Here is a 17,727-nt window from a genome sequence, read left to right as displayed (position 1 = left end):
GGGAGAATTCATAAATCTGGATGGCTTATAGTACACTGTAGAAAGGCCCTGGCAGACCCAAGTGCTAGTGTCTGCATTGGTTTAATCCAGTGGCCTCTAAAAGCCAGACGGAGAAGTGGTACGGATCCATGGCACAGTTTTCACTAGTTCAAGGCAAAATGAGAAAATAAAGAAAATGTAGTGAGTATCATAAAGCTAAGCTTATTTAACTCTACAGATACTCCTTTATTCTGGGATAGGCTTTTGCTTTTGTGTGTGTATGTGTGTGTATTAGTCTTTTTGTTAAGAAAAGATGATGAAAGCAGATGGGTAGGTTGAGAAAAGTGTTGTTAGTTGGTGAAATCACCAGTTTGGGAACCCTATGTCAGTCCCTACAATTGGAGGAGAGAGAATGCTGGTCTGTGAAATTCAGTTTGGAGGATTGCTGTTTAATAGAATTTATACTTGCTAAAGATTCATTTAGTGTATGTATAGGTTAGCTGATCAGCCAAAAAGGGGATTTTAGCCGTCAAAAGGGTGTGTGTGTGGGTAGCAAGCAAGTATTATAACAACACACAATGGATTTATAGTATATTCCTCAACCAGTAAGTTACGGCTGTGGTACTCAGTTTTGGTACTCAGCACATCCCGATGAGATAAGAGAGCTTAAGTCTAATTTTCCCCATATCCGGGGAAAACTGACTCTCTGACTGGTGCCCCTCAGTCTGAAACTCATGAATTATTGACAGGCTGGGTAGTGTGACACTGCTCTTCCTCCTCCCCTGTTCAGAGCTAATGCACTGTGGGAACCCTTCCCAGCGCTCTCCACCTGTGTGTGGGGCTGTGGAGAGCGTGTGTAGGGGGACTAGGGTAGGGGTTCTCAGGGCTTTTGGTTCAAAGGGACAAACTTGAAGGGCAAATTTGATCTCTCATCATCTCCTGCCCAGAGGTGAGTAGCCAGATCCAGGAGCTGAGGTTGTGAGGGAGATGGAGGGATACCATACTCCAAAGGGTTCTGGGAAGAGAATTCTGGCCTGGGAGCTCCGTGAACATTGGCTTCTCCTCATCTGGGCATGGACCAAATAATGAACGATATTTGGTCTCCAGCACCATTTGGGAGCATACAGGGGACACTCGGGAGGGGACCTGAAAAGAAAAGGGCAGAAGTGTGGGATCTCCAGTTCCCACTCCTCATCAAGGTGGTTTGTTGGATATGTGGGCAGGACATTTTGGGGGAAAATGCATGGATGTGTTGGAGTCTCTTTGAAATGGGAACTTTAATAGACAATGGGATTGTTCTTGTATGGAGATGGTACCATCTGCAGACTTGAGGAAATGCTCTGTGATTGAGGACTATACTCCCATCTTCTTTAAGGGCTGACTGTGGTCCAGAAGGAAATTCACCTGGAATGGAATTTAAATCTTGGGTTTTGCAATAACCATCCCAGATTGGTTTTTGGTTCATGTGCTATCATTTGACACAAGTCAGGAATGGGCAGTGTGGGAGGGCTGGGGATAGCAACTTTTTAAAAATATATATATTTTATTGATTTTTTACAGAGAGGAAGGGAGAGGGACAGAGAGTTAGAAACATCGATGAGAGAGAAACATCCATCAGCTGCTTCCTGCACACCCCCTACTGGGGATGTGCCCGCAACCAAGGTACATGCCCTTGACCGGAATCGAACCTGGGACCCTTGAGTCCGCAGGCCGACGCTCTATCCACTGAGCCAAACCGGTTAGGGCAATAGCAACTTTTTGAGTCGGCAAATGTTGGTGCTTTCTAGAAATTTTATTGAATATTTCCAATCTCATGAGGTAGGTGTTTTTATTTTCATATGTGAAACCATAGTGACTCATGGCAATCTGACCCTCTGTCAATGTCAAATAGCTACACTTATTTTTTTCTGACATTGTTGGAGAATGACAGTTTTCTTAAAAAAATTAATTTTCTCTGAATTGGAATTTTACTTCATCATCAATTTGTTATTATTTTAATCATTAAAATATATATTTTTAAAATCATATAAGTAACACATGTTAATGATTTTAAAAAGAGAAGTGAAAAAGTAACTCTTCCCTATGTTTCTTTTTACCTACTACCCATGTAGCACTTGGTCTTGTTTATCCTTCCAGAAATTTCCTATGCATTTATGTGCATTGTCCCCTTAAATATGTTCCCATGAGTGGTCTGACACTATACATCACTGGTCCCTTCAAATTACTGGTTTCTTTTCTTTCTTTCTATCCCTCTTCATTCCTTTGTTTCTTAAAGTAGAGAGTGTTCTGATTGGTACACAATAGATCTACTCTATTCTCTCTCTTTAAAAATAGCTGTGCAGTATTCCATTGTGTGGGTATTCCATAATTTATTTAGTCAGTCTCGTACTGATGAACATTTAAGTAGCGTTCAGAGTTTTGCTATTTCAAACAATGCTATAATGAACAACCTTGGATGTATATATATTGTGTGTTTGGTGCAAATCTGTTTGTACCTTGGGCCACATGTTTTAAATGAATGACTATGGTAAAATTACCTTAAAAAGAAGTTCTGGGGGATTTGTTTTTCTACAGTAAATTTATCTGCTGCCCTACCCTCATATATTGACGTAGAAGGTTTTCAACTTTGGTTGATGGCGTAAACTCAGTGATAAGTATTGACATACCCTGGCCTCAGTGGCTGGGAGGCCATGAGGAAGGGGGTCCCACTGACCTGCAAGCTCACAGAACGAGGCGTACTCATTCCCACGACTGTCATTGAGAATGCCAGCCCAGCATTGCCAGATCTTGGGATTTTTAAACAGAAGGTAGAAATCTGGATTTTAATATGAGATATTTGATGTTTAACTGTTGACAAATAATTTATTTAAAACACACACACACACACACACACACACACACACACACACACACCAGTGAATGGATCTGTAGGTGCCAGAGACTGACACAGTCTCTGCCTATTTAAATGTAACGGATTATTAATTTTGTGAAATATTGCTCTATCCAGAATCTCATAATTCTGTTGCATAGCTTATTCAATTTCAGGTTTTTCACCCCCCTCCCCCAGATTGCCCTGTATTTAGACAGTTATTTATGAACACCGTTTAGAAATCGCCCACCCAGTGTTTGTATAAGTCTTTTACAGGAGCTTTGTATAGCAGCAGGCAAAAGGTTCTTAGAGACAGGCTACTCTTTCCCTCAGAACCAGGATTGCTTTCAACTGTTGTGTTTGGGAAGGGGTGGTGGGGGTGGGGGTGTCCCTCAGTCTGTTTTTAAGTAGCAGTTGGCTCCATCTTGTGTCTCATCACTCTCTGCCGCTGGCCACTTCTGGGGACTCCAGGATTATAATCCTGGTATGGTCTCCAAATAGAGGCTGAGATGTAGGGACAAGAGGGGAAAGGCCATACTTTCCCAGCTGCCTTATCCTTTTTTAAAAAATTTAATATATTTTTATTGATTTCAGAGAGGGAGAGAGAGAGAGAAACATCAATGATGAGAAAGAATCCTTGATCACCTGCCTCCTGCATGTCCCCTATTGGGGTCGAGTCCGCACCCAGGCATGGGCCCTAACTAGGAATGGAACCGCGACCTCCTGGTTCATAGGTCGATGCTCAACCATTGAGCCACGCTGTCTGTGCTCTTTTAAAGTCCACATAATGTCATTGCATCAAGAAATTCACTGAAGATTTTGGGGTGGAGTGAAATACCACATAGAGGGACAAATCCCCCCCGACAGGCTGCCTAATAAGGCTTCCCATTGGGCACAACCAAATTCCTAGCCCTGTTTTCAAAACTGGTTTCCCCCTTTCCTCCCTCAGTGACAGTCCCTCTGGCAGACTGGAGATGCAGATAACAGCTCAGATCCTCTTTCTAGAAAGGACTTGCTGGCTGCTGGGACTCTGATGAGCTATCAGCCTCCAGCTGACAGTTAACTCCTTCTTCTCGTGGTGGCCCCAGCCCGTGACTGAGCAGGATGGTGGTACAAGGACCTCGTCCTTTTTGCCTAACGTGGGGCTCCTCTAATGGCCACCTTTGCTTTGGAGCTTCCTGTTGTTTGTCAGACTTGCATCGTGTGGTGTAACAGTTCCTCTTTCTCAGTCCTGCTTCCTCCCTTTTCCTTTCACAGGTGTTCCTCTAACCTTTCGGAAACCTTTGAACTCCTAACTCCAACCAGGCATCAGCCTTGTTGAGGACTCACCGACAGTCTCTTTTTCTTCAGAATCTTTCCAATGCAAGACCCCCCTCCCAGCACACAGGGGTGTTTTTCCAGAGGATTGAGGATCAGCCTTCCTCCTCATTCAGAGCTTCAGGGCATTCAGAAGCAAGAATCCTGTCACTACAGTTTGGGTTATTGGAGGGGAGGCTTCCGTAGAAAATTGCAGGGTGGGCATTGGCAGTCTAAGGCCACACACAGGGTAAGGCCAGCTCTGGAGCTCCACGTATTTTCCTTCAAGATTTCTCTGCTCCCATGAGGTGAGGAACTGTCCCCTCACCCCTCCTGAGGTACTAGTATTCCATTTCCTGTGAGGAATTTCCAGATCAACTGTGGGCATGCACCCAAGAACCAACATCAATTTTTAGGGACAATGCAATTTAAATCCATGTTAAGAAAGAAAGCCATTTCCCTAGAGGTGCCAGCCTGCCCTCTCAGGAGATAACGTTTGACATTGTTATGCAAAGCAGTTTCAGGTCTCTGGTCCCGCTCTGAGATCAGTGTAAGAGGCAGATGGTATGAAATGAATTAGACCCATCACAAGCCTTGCCAAAGGACAGAGCCTACTTCTGAGGGCTCTCTCCTTGTTAGCCTAGATCAGTGGTCGGCAAACTCATTAGTCAACAGAGCCAAATATCAACAGTACAATGATAGAAATTTCTTTTGAGAGCCAAATTTTTTAAACTTAAACTGTATAGGTAGGTACATTCAACTTTAAATTCATGGTTTTCGTCTTCTGTTTTTCTTTGCTTCTTCTTTGTAGCCATCTCAAACAGGGCACCTAAAAAATGTTTCATTTTATAATAATAAAGCCACAAACACAAAAGAATTACAATTCTTAAATTAATGACAAAAATACCTGTAGTACTTGCAGCTGGTTGGAAAAATACAGGTAACTTTATGCTTCCAGTAGGTACTTTTGTCACCTGCCCGCAATTTGCGGACGCGACTAGCACTAACCACTGCACAATGAGACTGCTGACTGACTGGCACGAGCCGCGTCTCCCGTCACCCGACCGACCGACACCCCCCACTTCCGAACCACTTCTTCAAAATAGACTTGCCCAGGCCGAAAACCGACTTCTGTGCATGGGCCACGAAGTTTCAATCGCACTGTACGTGAGCGCCCGCACGTCGTATTTTGTGGGAGAGCCACACTGAAGGGGCCAAAGAGCCGCATATGACTCGCGAGCCGCGGTTTGCCGACCACTGGCCTAGATCAAATTCTTGAGCAGAACTGCACTTGTTTTAATCTCTGCAAAGGAAGTGGGGGTGGTTTATGAATTTATTATCCTTCTGCCTCTAGCAAGCCCTCGGGAGTGAAGGGAATGGGTGGGTTGGTCCTGGTTATAAGTTCTCTGCTCTCTGGTTTTGAATTTATGGACACAGGGATTGTTCTTACCTATTGATAGATCATAAATAAACAAGGAACCATACCATACATACTTCTAAACTTAAAGAGCACACCTTTTTTTTCAAGTAATTATAGAATCAAAGGTAGTACATAGAGACCCCATGTTCCCTTCCTCCAACTTCCCCCAGTGATGACATAGGTAGTTCAATATCAAGACCAGGACATTGACATTGGTACAGTACTATTAAACTAGACTACAGCCCTTACTCAGTATTCATCATTTTTTTCATGTGCATTCATTTGTGTGTGTCAGCGTGTGTGTGTGTGTGTGTGTGTGTGTGTGTGTGTGCGCGCACACTTGCAGGCTCCTTAACTTGTTGGTATATCTTGGGGATCTTTGACGAGTAGGCCATACAGACCAGAGCTACTTCTTTCTTTTTCCTTCTTTCATTGTCTGGATGGATGATCACTTATCAGTCCCCCTTTGAAGTCAACCTTAGTTGTTTATGTCTTTTCTCTACTACATATGATGTTGCAATAAATTTTTGTACACACAGCTCGGAGAACTTGTACTAAGCCCAGGCAAACAGTTGAAGCGATGGGGCAAAGGGTATGTGCCTTTGATATTTTGCCGTTGCCCTTCAGAAAAGCGGTGCCTTTTCCAGTCTTAGGGCACTTTCCTGACGGGCAGTTCAGTGTGATAGTGTCCATTTCATCACACCCTCATAAGCAGCCAGTTTCAGCAAACATTTTAATTTTTGCCCTCTGGGTGAAAAAAAAATTTTTTAATTTACATTTATTTATTAAGATGATTGTGTATTTTTTCAAATGTTTACAGGTATTTGTATTTCTTATTTTATAAACTGCTTTTTTTCATGTCCATTGTCCACTTTTGTTGGGTTGTTTACATTTTTCTTATTCTTATACATTCTTTATGAAAGGAAATTAACCATTTGACTTATGTGTTGCGAATATTTTTTCTCAGTTTGACTTTTGAACGCATGTCTTTTTAATATCATGTAAATGCTTTAAAATTTTTATGGAATCAAATTTATCTTTTTTTAAAAGGCTTCCGAATTTCATGTCATGCTTAGAAAGGTCTTCCTACTCTAAGAGTATAGAAAATTCATGTTTTCATGTAGTTATTCAATGCTGTGTTTATGTGTGTGTGTATTTAAATCTTTGGGCCATTTGATATTTGTTCTTATATGGGAAATGAAAGAGTTCCAAGTTAATTTTTCCCGCAGATGGCTAATGAGTTACCCCCAGGCCTTGATTTCTTTATTATTCCCACTTTTATTTGAACCTGTGTCTGGATTCCATTTCATTCCATTGATTTGTCTGTCTGTTCCCAAGTCAGGATTTTAATAGACACTGCAAAGAGGAGAAGGAAAGTGGAAAAGTACCATGAAATATTTTCAAATAGAATGGCATGGCAATTCCGAGTTTGGAGAGAGATTTTTAGTTGGGGTAGTTAGGAAAAACGTGATGGAAAGAGGGGCATGGAAGACAAAGCTTGAATGATGGCCACATTAGCCAAAGGGGATAAAGAGCAAAGGCAGGGTCATGTCTTGAATACAGTCAAGAGCAAACAGAAATTATTGTATTACTCTTTTGAGGCATTTTGCGCATACATTTATTAATCAGAATAGCTACAAGTTGAGCACCCCCTATTTGCTCTGTCAATTCTGATTTCCACGACAATGAACAAAGTTGATATTATTCCCACTTTAGGAATGCAGACAAGTCTCAAGCAGGTTAAGTAACAGCTTGTAAGTGACTACACTGAGATTCAAATCCAAGACAGCAAACAAACAAACACCAGAATAGAAAACATCACAGTCCAAGGTGATGTCCCTGCTCTGCTCTTGTCCAGTGGAGTCCCTTGACCTTCTCTGTGCACACCAGTCTGTGTTCTTTCCTCAAAACCAGCATGTTGTAGGAAAGTGCAGGAGAGCCTGAGGGGCCTGGGGATCTGTGTCCCTTCCCTCCCCCCATAGCCCATAATCAACAACTAATAGGGACAGGGATAGACATACCCCAGCTTTTTTGACTTTTCATTGGTTTTGAGGTGTGACTTACAATGCCCCCAAGCCCTCTGTGGGAATGAGTCAAAATTACTCTCTATGTGACTTAGCTTGATATTACAGCCTTACTGGGCCCCTTCCTGGTCCAGCTTCCTCACTCCTCTAATTCTTTTCCCTGGAAATATTTCCCAATAAACCACTTTCACATGCATCTTTCTATAAGCCAATATTGTTCCAAGAAATGTGTTTCAGTTATGTAGGTGTGTGTGTGTGTGCATGTGTGTTTGTATATTGTGTTGCCATTTAACATGCATTTCTTACTGTGGAGCCAAAAAGTTTGAAGGCTGCTGTCTTATATACCACATAAACTGTGTGTAGTTTGGTGAGCTGGACTGTTTCCTGGATGCCCCAGAATCAGAACTGCAGATCAGATTCCAAGTGTTACTGCCTTTTTTAGTACAATGACTTAAAATATATTGAATAAAAATGTGTATTCATAGGTCTAGAGAACCCCATCAGCTTTGACACAATTGGCTAGACTGTTCTTTGAAATTCTTTGGGCAGTCAAGCCTGCCAAAGAGCTAGCTGGCTTTCTTTCTCTCTCCTCCCCTCACCTCCCCCCCCCCACCCCCCCCCCCCCGCCGCCAACTCAGAGGGGCACCAAGAAGTTATTATTTTAAAAAAAAGATTTAAAAAATTTTCAACTACAGTTGACGTTCAGTATTTTTATTAGTTCAGGTGTACAGCATAGTGATTAGATATTTATATAACTTACAAGCCTGCCAAATAGCTTTCAGAGTTCAGATTTCCTTTTGCCAAGATTGATAAATGTGGTATAAAGGTCACGGTGGTTGAGTGTTAATTTTTTGCAGACTGACATAACAGGAAGACCAAGTTTGCCTTGCAGAAAAGCCAGAGCGTATGACTGCCCACAGGCAGGGTCATCATCCCAGAGCTTGGCCTTAGGCCTGGCTTAGAGGGAGGGAGGTGGGGTCTTCCAAATTGCTCTTCATTTAACCCCAAAGACAGTGTAGTTAAAGCAAGAGAATACGCTGCATACTCGTTAATGACCAGTGAGACCTAGCAAAGGTCAGGCAGGTCTCTGTCAGTCAAAGCTGTGGGATCCCAGGGCACGCCTGGCTATCAGAATCCACTGGAGGCCATGCATGGAGGGCAGAGAGCACCAATTCCCAAAGTACAGTGGTGATGAAATCTGGAAGGCAGTGCCAAGGAGAGGGCAAGACGCCCATCTTCCTAGGGAGGCCTTGGGGGCCCTGCCATCAGGTGTAAGTTGAAGATCCTTATTGGTCAGGACATGATGTAAGATTGGCTCCATATTTAGAAAAGAAAAATAAAAGTTGAAAATCTGGTGGAATGATTAAGAGAAAAGGAAGGAGGTTCAGGCCATCACATTTAGGATGAAGATGGCTGAGTTAAGAATGTATAAGGTCTCTACTATTGTCCCAGGGAAGAGCTATGCTTTCTGCTAGCCATGGACATCCTGGTCACCTGAAGGGGTGCTGCAGTGTGGGGAGTGGGTGCTTATCAGCACCAATAAGGTCTGGTTGAAGGATTCTTCAGAAACAGACAACTCCCTGTTTCCTGATTCCAGACTTACGCCTCTGCCTCCTGACTGCTCTCCAGGAAGGACGTGTGGGTCATGGACGTCTTTTCTCATGACTGGTAGGGCATGTTCCACAATGAAACTTAATCCATTTGCCGATGAGACTAAATCAATTTCATGTGAGTTTGGGTTGTGAGAGTCAGTACCATGCTCCCTCTGAAATGTTGACTCCCCATGTTTCTGGCTGAGCAGTCTGAGGGCCACACCAGGGGTCAGGATCCTGTGAGGCCCAGCCTGAAATGGGCAGTCAGAGCTCATGCCTATGGACCACAGAGGAGTGCCAGGATCGCATCAGGGAAGATCCTGAGGCTGAGCTGGAACCCTGAGAGTAGGCAGCACAAGCGGATTCCTGACGGAGTAGCAAGCTTTAACTGTTGGTGAGACTGTAGAGTTCAGCAATAGAGGGGGTGTCCACATAGGGGTGGGGTAAGAGAAACCTTTGATTCTAGGGAGCAGAGCAGGGGTGGAAGGGAGATAGGGAGTCAGTTTTGTCCCCAGTTTCTCTCTTGTTGTTGCTGGAAAGTTAGGTGTCTCCAGGGGAAACTTGCTCTATCCTAGCAATGATGAGAGGCTCCCTCACTCTGGATCCTATCTCTCTGACAGGGCAGGGTGGAGTGGCCCCCGGTGAAGCATGATGGGTTAGGCTGTGGGGAGATCCTTGGCTCATAATATACAAGCATTAACTATTTTACACTTTATTATATTCATATAGTACTTTCACATACACTTTATTCTGTAATTGTTGTAAGGGTATACCATTCCCCCCTAAAGCAGATTCTAATTAGTCAACGGTATGCTGATTAAGCATCTGAGGAGAAGCACTGTGCTAAATACTCAGAGATTAAAGATTTACAACATAAACCTAGTCTTTGCGCTCAAAGAATTTACAATTGAGCTGAGGAGATAAGACATGTCAAGAAACACCTAGAAGTTAGGGGGTGAGGGTAGAGGTGGGCTGGGAGAGGTCAATGGGGGGAAAAAGGGACATATGTAATACTTTCAACAACAAAGATTTAAAAAAAAAAAAGGAACACCTAGAAGACAACTGTAAAAACTGCTGAATTATCTGCCTACTCACCTCCTTCCCACCCTTCCATTCATCTCCCCACAGTGAGGCTCAATCCTGCCCCAGTTGGCAGGACTCTGGAGGCACTGGGTAGATAAATGAATCTTCCCTCCTTTGTCCCACCCAGTGCTCATTCCATGGGATTTAGTCTCAGTTCTTCACACCCCTCTGTCCGCAGCCTTACCTTAGGGCTCAGTGGGGGTGAATGAGAATAGGGTTTTATGTGAAGTTATGTCTAATGGATCCTGCAAAGCTGATTGTGCTTAGATAAAAATAGGCTTAATTTCTCTGATCATCTTATATTAAAATTGCATGGGGTCGGTGAGTTGAATGGGTCTGACGTACCTTGTTAAATCAATAAGCATCTGCTAGTTTCAAACATGCAGAAGGAAGGGAAAAGACCATCAGGAGACCTGGTGTAGACTTCTTGGGACTCCTCTGGTTGCTTTTCCATGTTCTTCACTCTGCCTTTATACCCATATTCTGGAAACAAACATTTTCCCCAACCTTGTGCTAATGCTTGTGTAAGCATAATAGTTTGTGTGTGGTTCTTTGAACTAAACAGGTTCAAGAGAGTGACAAAAGTATTACTGGAACTACTTCTGCTATGGGCCAGTTTTTCTTTCTTTGTATTTTTATTTATTTATTTATTTAAATAGATTTTTTATTGATTTTTTACAGAGAGGAAGGGAGAGGGATAGAGAGTTAGAAACATCGATGAGAGAGAAACATCGATCAGCTGCCTCCCACACACTCCCTACTGGAGATGTGCCCGCAACCAAGGTACATGCCCTTGACCGGAATCGAACCTGGGACCTTTCAGTCCACAGGCCGACGCTCTATCCACTGAGCCAAACCAGTTTCAGCTCTTTGTATTTTTATTGATTTCAGAGAGTAAGGAAGAGGGAGAGAGACACAGAAACATCCACGATGAGAGAGAGAATCATGGATCGGCTGCCTCCTGCAAGTCACCCACTGGGGATCGAGCCCACAACACGGGCATGTGCCCTTGACTGGAATCAAACCTGGGACATTTCAGTTCGCAGGCCGACGCTCTATCCACTGAGCAAAACCGGCTAGGACAGGCCATTTTTTCTTAACAGGAGTTCCTGGAGGGAATTAAGGTCTACAGAATATTATTTGAATGACTATTTTCTCAGTTTCCCCAAGGCTGGCATATACCTAGAGATTGAGAAGCACTGCTCCGGACCCTGGTCCACGGCTCTCAAGCAATACCTGAGCACCTCCTTTTCACAGCCTGCCACAACCGACCCATAAGACTTCTTGCGTCATGAGCTTTGACAGTGTTTACTCGGAGAGTTCAAAGGAGAGACTAGCTCCCTATGGGGGGTAGTATGGTGAGTTATAAAGTTATTAGACATACAAAGGCCTTATATTAACCTAGATCTTGTAAACAGTGATTTAAATGGCAAAGGTGAAGAAAGTATGCCTGCCCCATCTGATACATAAATTTAGAGATTTTATGATTTGGTAAGAGGAGTCAAGGTGTTGAGTAAGTCTGGAATTTGTCAGTTTTGAGAAGTAGATAGAGAAGATAAGGGTGCGGTGCCTTGAGCTCATCAAGACAAGAACGGAAACCTGTTGGGACAAAGCAGCACAGTAGCCTAGGGACTCTCGCTTCCTTGCTCCCCATATGGTTCTGGGCTGGGAAGAGACCTGGGAAATACTGTAATGTCGGAGCTTAAATGTTTAGGAAAGCATTTTCTCTGAGTCAGGCTTGGCCTACGCATTGCCTGACACCTGTGTTTTAGAGGTAGCCAGGGAGATAATACATTCCTCCAAGATTCTGGTTTCTCCCGGGACTGGACGAGCAGGCTGCCGAAATAACTCCACCCTTTCTTCTCTGCCACTACGGCGCACTGAATCCTGCTTGAAACCATTAACTTCCCATTCTCTAGCGTCCGTCCTTTCTCCCCTGCTGGACTCAGGGAGGGTGGGCAGTAGCATGAAAACTTGCTGAACTGCAACCCTAGTTTGTGGGGCTGGGTCTCTGTGTAAAGACCCACTTCCTTAGAATTTCTAGTGTTACCCATGGAAAAACAAAATTTATTCTTATTCTAGGATAGATCTCTCTGCTCTATGTTCTTATGTACTTCCCTTTGAAATACTTACCATACCAAAGATTGGTTATTTAATATTTGTTTTTCCCAATAGACTGTGAGCTTTGTGGGATCAGGGCCTGAGTTTGTCTTGTCCACTGCCATATTCTTATCAACAAGTACAGTGAAACCCTTCTGGGCATCTCAAAGAGGGAATTTAAAACAGGGAATTGATTACACAGGAAATGGTAAGAGGTGAAAAGCTGAAAGGGATGATGGGATAACCAGATATGAGTGACAGCAGGAAGCTCCTGCCACCACAAGGGCCCAAAGGACACAGGAAAGAGATGGTGTCACCAGGATCAGAGGTTGAGGCTATACCATGGCCGGGCCTGCCAAGGATGCCGGGTGGAGGGGCTGACTAATGGGGAGCTGGAACCACACAGAAAAATGATGCTCAAAACAGAGAGAGGGAAGGAGAAAATAATCTGGCTTCTCCTCACTTCCCAAACCAATATCTTGCTAATGCCTCCCCTTGGCCATCGTAGTTGGAAGATAGGAGCAAGGATAAACAGGAAACTGAGTTCTCAGGAGAAGGTTGGGGAAGAGACCTAAGAGCAAACGGGCAATGACTGGTACAGTATGAACTAACGGATATTTGTTGCTTGCATAAATGAATAGATGTAGAGATATGCATCAAATATTGGCTGATCAATAATTTAAAGTAGCCACAACCCTCCCATTCACAGCCTGTCAAAACAATTCCATCCCTCACTCCTCTGCCACTAGTTGCCACAGATGTCTTCTTTAGACATAGGTGTGGACAGTGTAAACCAAGTGTTATTGAAGCTCAAAGGAGAGACAAAAGCTCTAGAGCTGGCAACTTCATTCTGAATAGCTTTTTTTTTTTTTTTTTAATCTTTATTGTTCAGATTATTACATTTGTTCCTCTTCCCCCCCCCCATAACTCCCCTCCTCTCAGTTCCCGCCCCACCCTCCGCCCTCACTCCCCACCCACTGTCCTCATCCATAGGTGCACGATTTTTGTCCAGTCTCTTCCCGAATCTACCACACCCCTTTCCCCCCCAAGAATAGTCAGCCCATTCCTTCTATGTTCCTGATTCTATTATAATCACCAGTTCATTCTGTTCATCAGATTATTTATTCACTTGATTCTTAGATTCACTTGTTGATAGATGCATATTTGTTGTTCATAATTTGTATCTTTACCTTTTTCTTCCTCTTCCTCTTCTTAAAGGATACCTTTCAGCATTTCATATAATCCTGGTTTGGTGGTGATGAACTCCTTTAGCTTTTCCTTATCTGTGAAGCTCTTTATCTGACCTTCAATTCTGAATGATAGCTTTGCTGGATAAAGTAATCGTGGTTGTAGGTTCTTGGTATTCATCACTTTGAATATTTCTTGCCATTCCCTTCTGGCCTGCAAAGTTTCTGTTGAGAAATCAGCTGACAGTCGTATGGGTATTCCCTTGTAGGTAACTGGGTTTCTTTCTCTTGCTGCTTTTAAGATTCTCTCTTTGTCTTTTGCTCTTGGCATTTTAATTATGATGTGTCTTGGTGTGGTCCTCTTTGGATTCCTTTTGTTTGGGGTTCTCCGCGCTTCTTGGACCTGTAAGTCCATTTCTTTCACCAGGTGGGGGAAGTTTTCTGTCATTATTTCTTCAAATAGGTTTTCAATATCTTGGTCTCTCTCATCTTCTGGCACCCCTATAATTCGGATGTTGGTACGCTTGAAGCTGTCCCAGAGGCTCCTTACACTATTCTCGCATTTTTGGATTCTTTTTTCATTTTGCTTTTCCCATTGGGTGTTTTTTGCTTCCTCGCATTTCAAATCATTGACTTGATTCTTGCGCTCCTCTGGTCTGCTGTCGGGAGTCTGTATAATATTCGTTATTTCAGTCCGTGTATGCTTAATTTCTAGTTGGTTCCCCAATATAACATCGAGGGTCTCATTAGATTTCTTGAGGATCTCACAACATTTATCGGCGGTCTCACCAGTCTTTTCGAGGGCCTTACTAAGTTTATCGGCAGCTTCTAGACAGTTCTCAAGAGACCTTAAAAGTGTGGTTCTGAACTCAATATCCTCCATTGACAGTTTTGTCCTTTTCTTTGTCTCCGCATTTTTTATGCTTTCTTGGTACACCCCCTAGTGGTCTTTGTGTGCAGTCTTGTTGCCTTTAAGCGTTGATTGATGTCGGCAGTACCAGGGGTGATTTGACCTCCAGGCTAACTGGCTATGAGAGTCCGCTGGGTCTGCAGTGGGAGGGCTTCTGTGCTGGATCTCTAAGGCGGTGCTAATCTAGCCTTTGCCTGAGGCTATCCGGCAAATGGTTCTGCGCAGGGCTTGGGCGGGGCGGGTCCCCAGGGATCTACAGGGAGGGCCGGAGCGAGCAGTTATGGCTGCTCTCAGTTCCTTCCCCAGGGACTCTGCCTCTCAGAGTCCCAGCAATGGCTGCAAACCTCGGAGAGAAAGCTGCCTTCGAGTTCCGACCGAAGCCAGACAGTCCCGCTTCTCCCGTTTGAGTCTTGCTCCCCAGAGACTCGCCCGGATCTGGAGCTCAGAGTCTGAAACTCCCTCCCGATTGAAAACAACAACCGCGCCCTCCGCCACCAGCCCGCTCCGCGCGCGCACTCCGCACCTGAGTATTTCACTTCAGCACTGCGCCTCCTCTGAGTCTGGGTATGATATTCTCTTTCCTCCTAGTTGTAGAATTTCCACTCAGCCAGCCTTCCTGTGGTTTTGGATGATGTCCGTTCTGTCCTTTAGTTATATCTCTGAAGTGGTTGTTCGAGGCAGCGATCTCCTGCGTTAACCTACGCCGCCATCTTGGTTTCTCCATTCTGAATAGCTTTATTCTGAAACACTTGAATTAAATTTTTTTTTCTCCTGCTAGGAGGACCCAAAATACTAGTAAAGATGTAGGCCATTTAACATTGCCCAGTTAGAAATCAAGCCTAGTTTTCTTGAGCTTCAAATCTAACAGCTGCAGGGCTAATATGCCTCAAAATGACACAAGGTACCACTTCTGAGGCAAAGACCTAGGCCAGGGGTGGGCAAACTTTTTGACTCGAGGGCCACAATGGGTTCTTAAACTGGACCGGAGGGCTGTAACAAAAGCATGGATGGAGTGTTTGTGTGAACTAAATAAATTCAAAGTAAACATCATTATATAAAAGGGTACAGTCTTTTTTTTTTTTTTTTTTTTTTAGTTTTATTCATTTCAAACGGGCCGGATCCGGTCAGCGGGCCGTAGTTTGCCCACGGCTGACCTAGGCTGTCCCTCATAGGCAGGCCCTTGGTTAGGGTTTTTATTTTTTATTAAATCTTTATTGTTCAGATTATTACAGTTGTTCCTCTTTCCCCCCATAGCTCCCTTCCAACCAGTTCCCACCCCACCTTCTGCCCTTACCCCCCCACTACTGTCCTCATCTATAGGTGTACGATTTTTGTCCAGTCTCTTCCCGCACCCCCACACCCCTTTCCCCCTGAAAATTGTCAATCCACTCCCTTTCTATGCCCCCGATTCTATTATATTCACCAGTTTATTCTGTTCATCAGATTTTTTATTCATTTGACTTTCAGATTTACTTGTTGATAGATATGTATTTGTTGTTCATAATTTTTATCTTTATCTTCTTCCTCTTCTTTTTTTAAAAAAATATATTTTATTGATATTTTACAGAGAGGAAGGGAGAGGGATAGAGAGCTAGAAATATCGATGAGAGAGAAACATCGATTAGCTGCCTCCTGCACACCCCCCACTGGGGATGTGCCGCAACCAATGTACATGCCCTTGACCAGAATCGAACCTGGGACCCTTCAGTCCACAGGCTGACGCTCTATCCACTGAGCCAAATGGGTCAGGGCCTTCTTCCTCTTCTTAAAGAATACCTTTCAGCCTTTCATATAATACTGGTTTGGTGGTGATGAACTCCTTTAGCTTTTTCTTATCTGTGAAGCTCTTTATCTGATCTTCAAATCTGAATGATAGCTTTGCTGGGTAAAGTAATCTTGGTTGTAGGTTCTTGCTATTCATCACTTTGAATATTTCTTGCTACTCCCTTCTGGCCTGAAAAGTTTCTGTTGAGAAATCAGCTGACAATTGTATGGGTACTCCCTTGTAGGTAAATGATGGTCTTTCTCTTGCTGCTTTTAAGATTCTCTCTTTGTCTTTTGCTCTTGGCATTTTAATTATGATGTGTCTTGGTGTGGTACTCTTTGGATTCCTTTTGTTTGGGGTTCTCTGCGCTTCCTGGACTTGTAAGTCTATTTCTTTCACCAGGTGGGGGAAGTTTTCTGTCATTATTTCTTCAAATAGGTTTTCAATATCTTGCCCTCTCTCTTCTTCCTGCACCCCCATAATTTGGATGTTGATACGCTTGAAGTTGTCCCAGAGTCTTCTTACACTCTTCATATTTTTGGATTCTGTTTTCTTTTCCGGTTGGATGTTTTTTGCTTCTTCGCATTTCAACTCTTTGACTTGATTCTTGTGATCCTCTACTCTGCTGTTGGATCTCTGTATATTATTCATTATTTCAGTCAGTGTATGCTTAATTTCTAGTTGGTCCTTTCTCATATCCTCGAGGGTCTCACTAGATTTATCAAGGATCTCACTAAATTTATCGGTGGTTTCTAGAAAATTCTTGAAAAAGCTTATAACCATGGTTTTGAACTCTATATCCAGTAGTTTGCTTTCCTCCATTTCTGTCATTTGTGACCTGTTTCTTTGTCTCTGTATTTGGCTGCTTCCCTGTGTTGATAGAGTGGCTTTGTGTGCTAATTGTCCTATAGGGCCCAATGGCTCATCCTCCCCAATTACTGAGGTGGACACTCTTGGTGCACCCCTTTGTGGGCTTTGTGCACAGTCTTGTTGTAGTTAAGCCTTGATTGTTGTTGGTATCACTGGGAGGAATTGACCTCCAGGCCAATTGGCTGTGAGAATCAGTTGTGTCTACGGTGGGAGAACTTCTGTGCTGGAGACACCCTTCTGGGGCAAGACTTGCTTCAGTGGGGCTTTGGTGCTCACTGAGTCTGCCCCCTGAGTGTGTCCCTTATGGATCTGAGGAGCTGTAATCTGGATGGTCCCACTCTGACCACTGGGTACACTGGCTCTTGGATCTCTAAGGAGGTACTAATTTAGCCTCTGCCTGAGGCTACCCAGCTGGAGCTATGGAGAGATCTGCAGATTCCTCTACTTTGTTTGGGGTTTGGAGGTGCCCAGATGAGGCCCAGCTATGAAGCAATGCAAGGTGCTGTGGGGTCTTGGGCCTTCTTTTGGAAGTTCTAGGTCTCTCTGACCCAGCTGCAGTTTGTTAGGTAATTTTAGATTGCAAAGGGCCAGGCCATTCATATGCAAAAGCCTCTGCGTGCAGCTTGGGTGGG

This window comes from Myotis daubentonii, chromosome 1, assembly GCF_963259705.1.
Source record: "Myotis daubentonii chromosome 1, mMyoDau2.1, whole genome shotgun sequence".
Taxonomy (NCBI): domain Eukaryota; kingdom Metazoa; phylum Chordata; class Mammalia; order Chiroptera; family Vespertilionidae; genus Myotis; species Myotis daubentonii.
The sequence above is the reverse complement of the archived record's forward strand: the minus strand, read 5'-3'. Positions refer to the sequence as shown.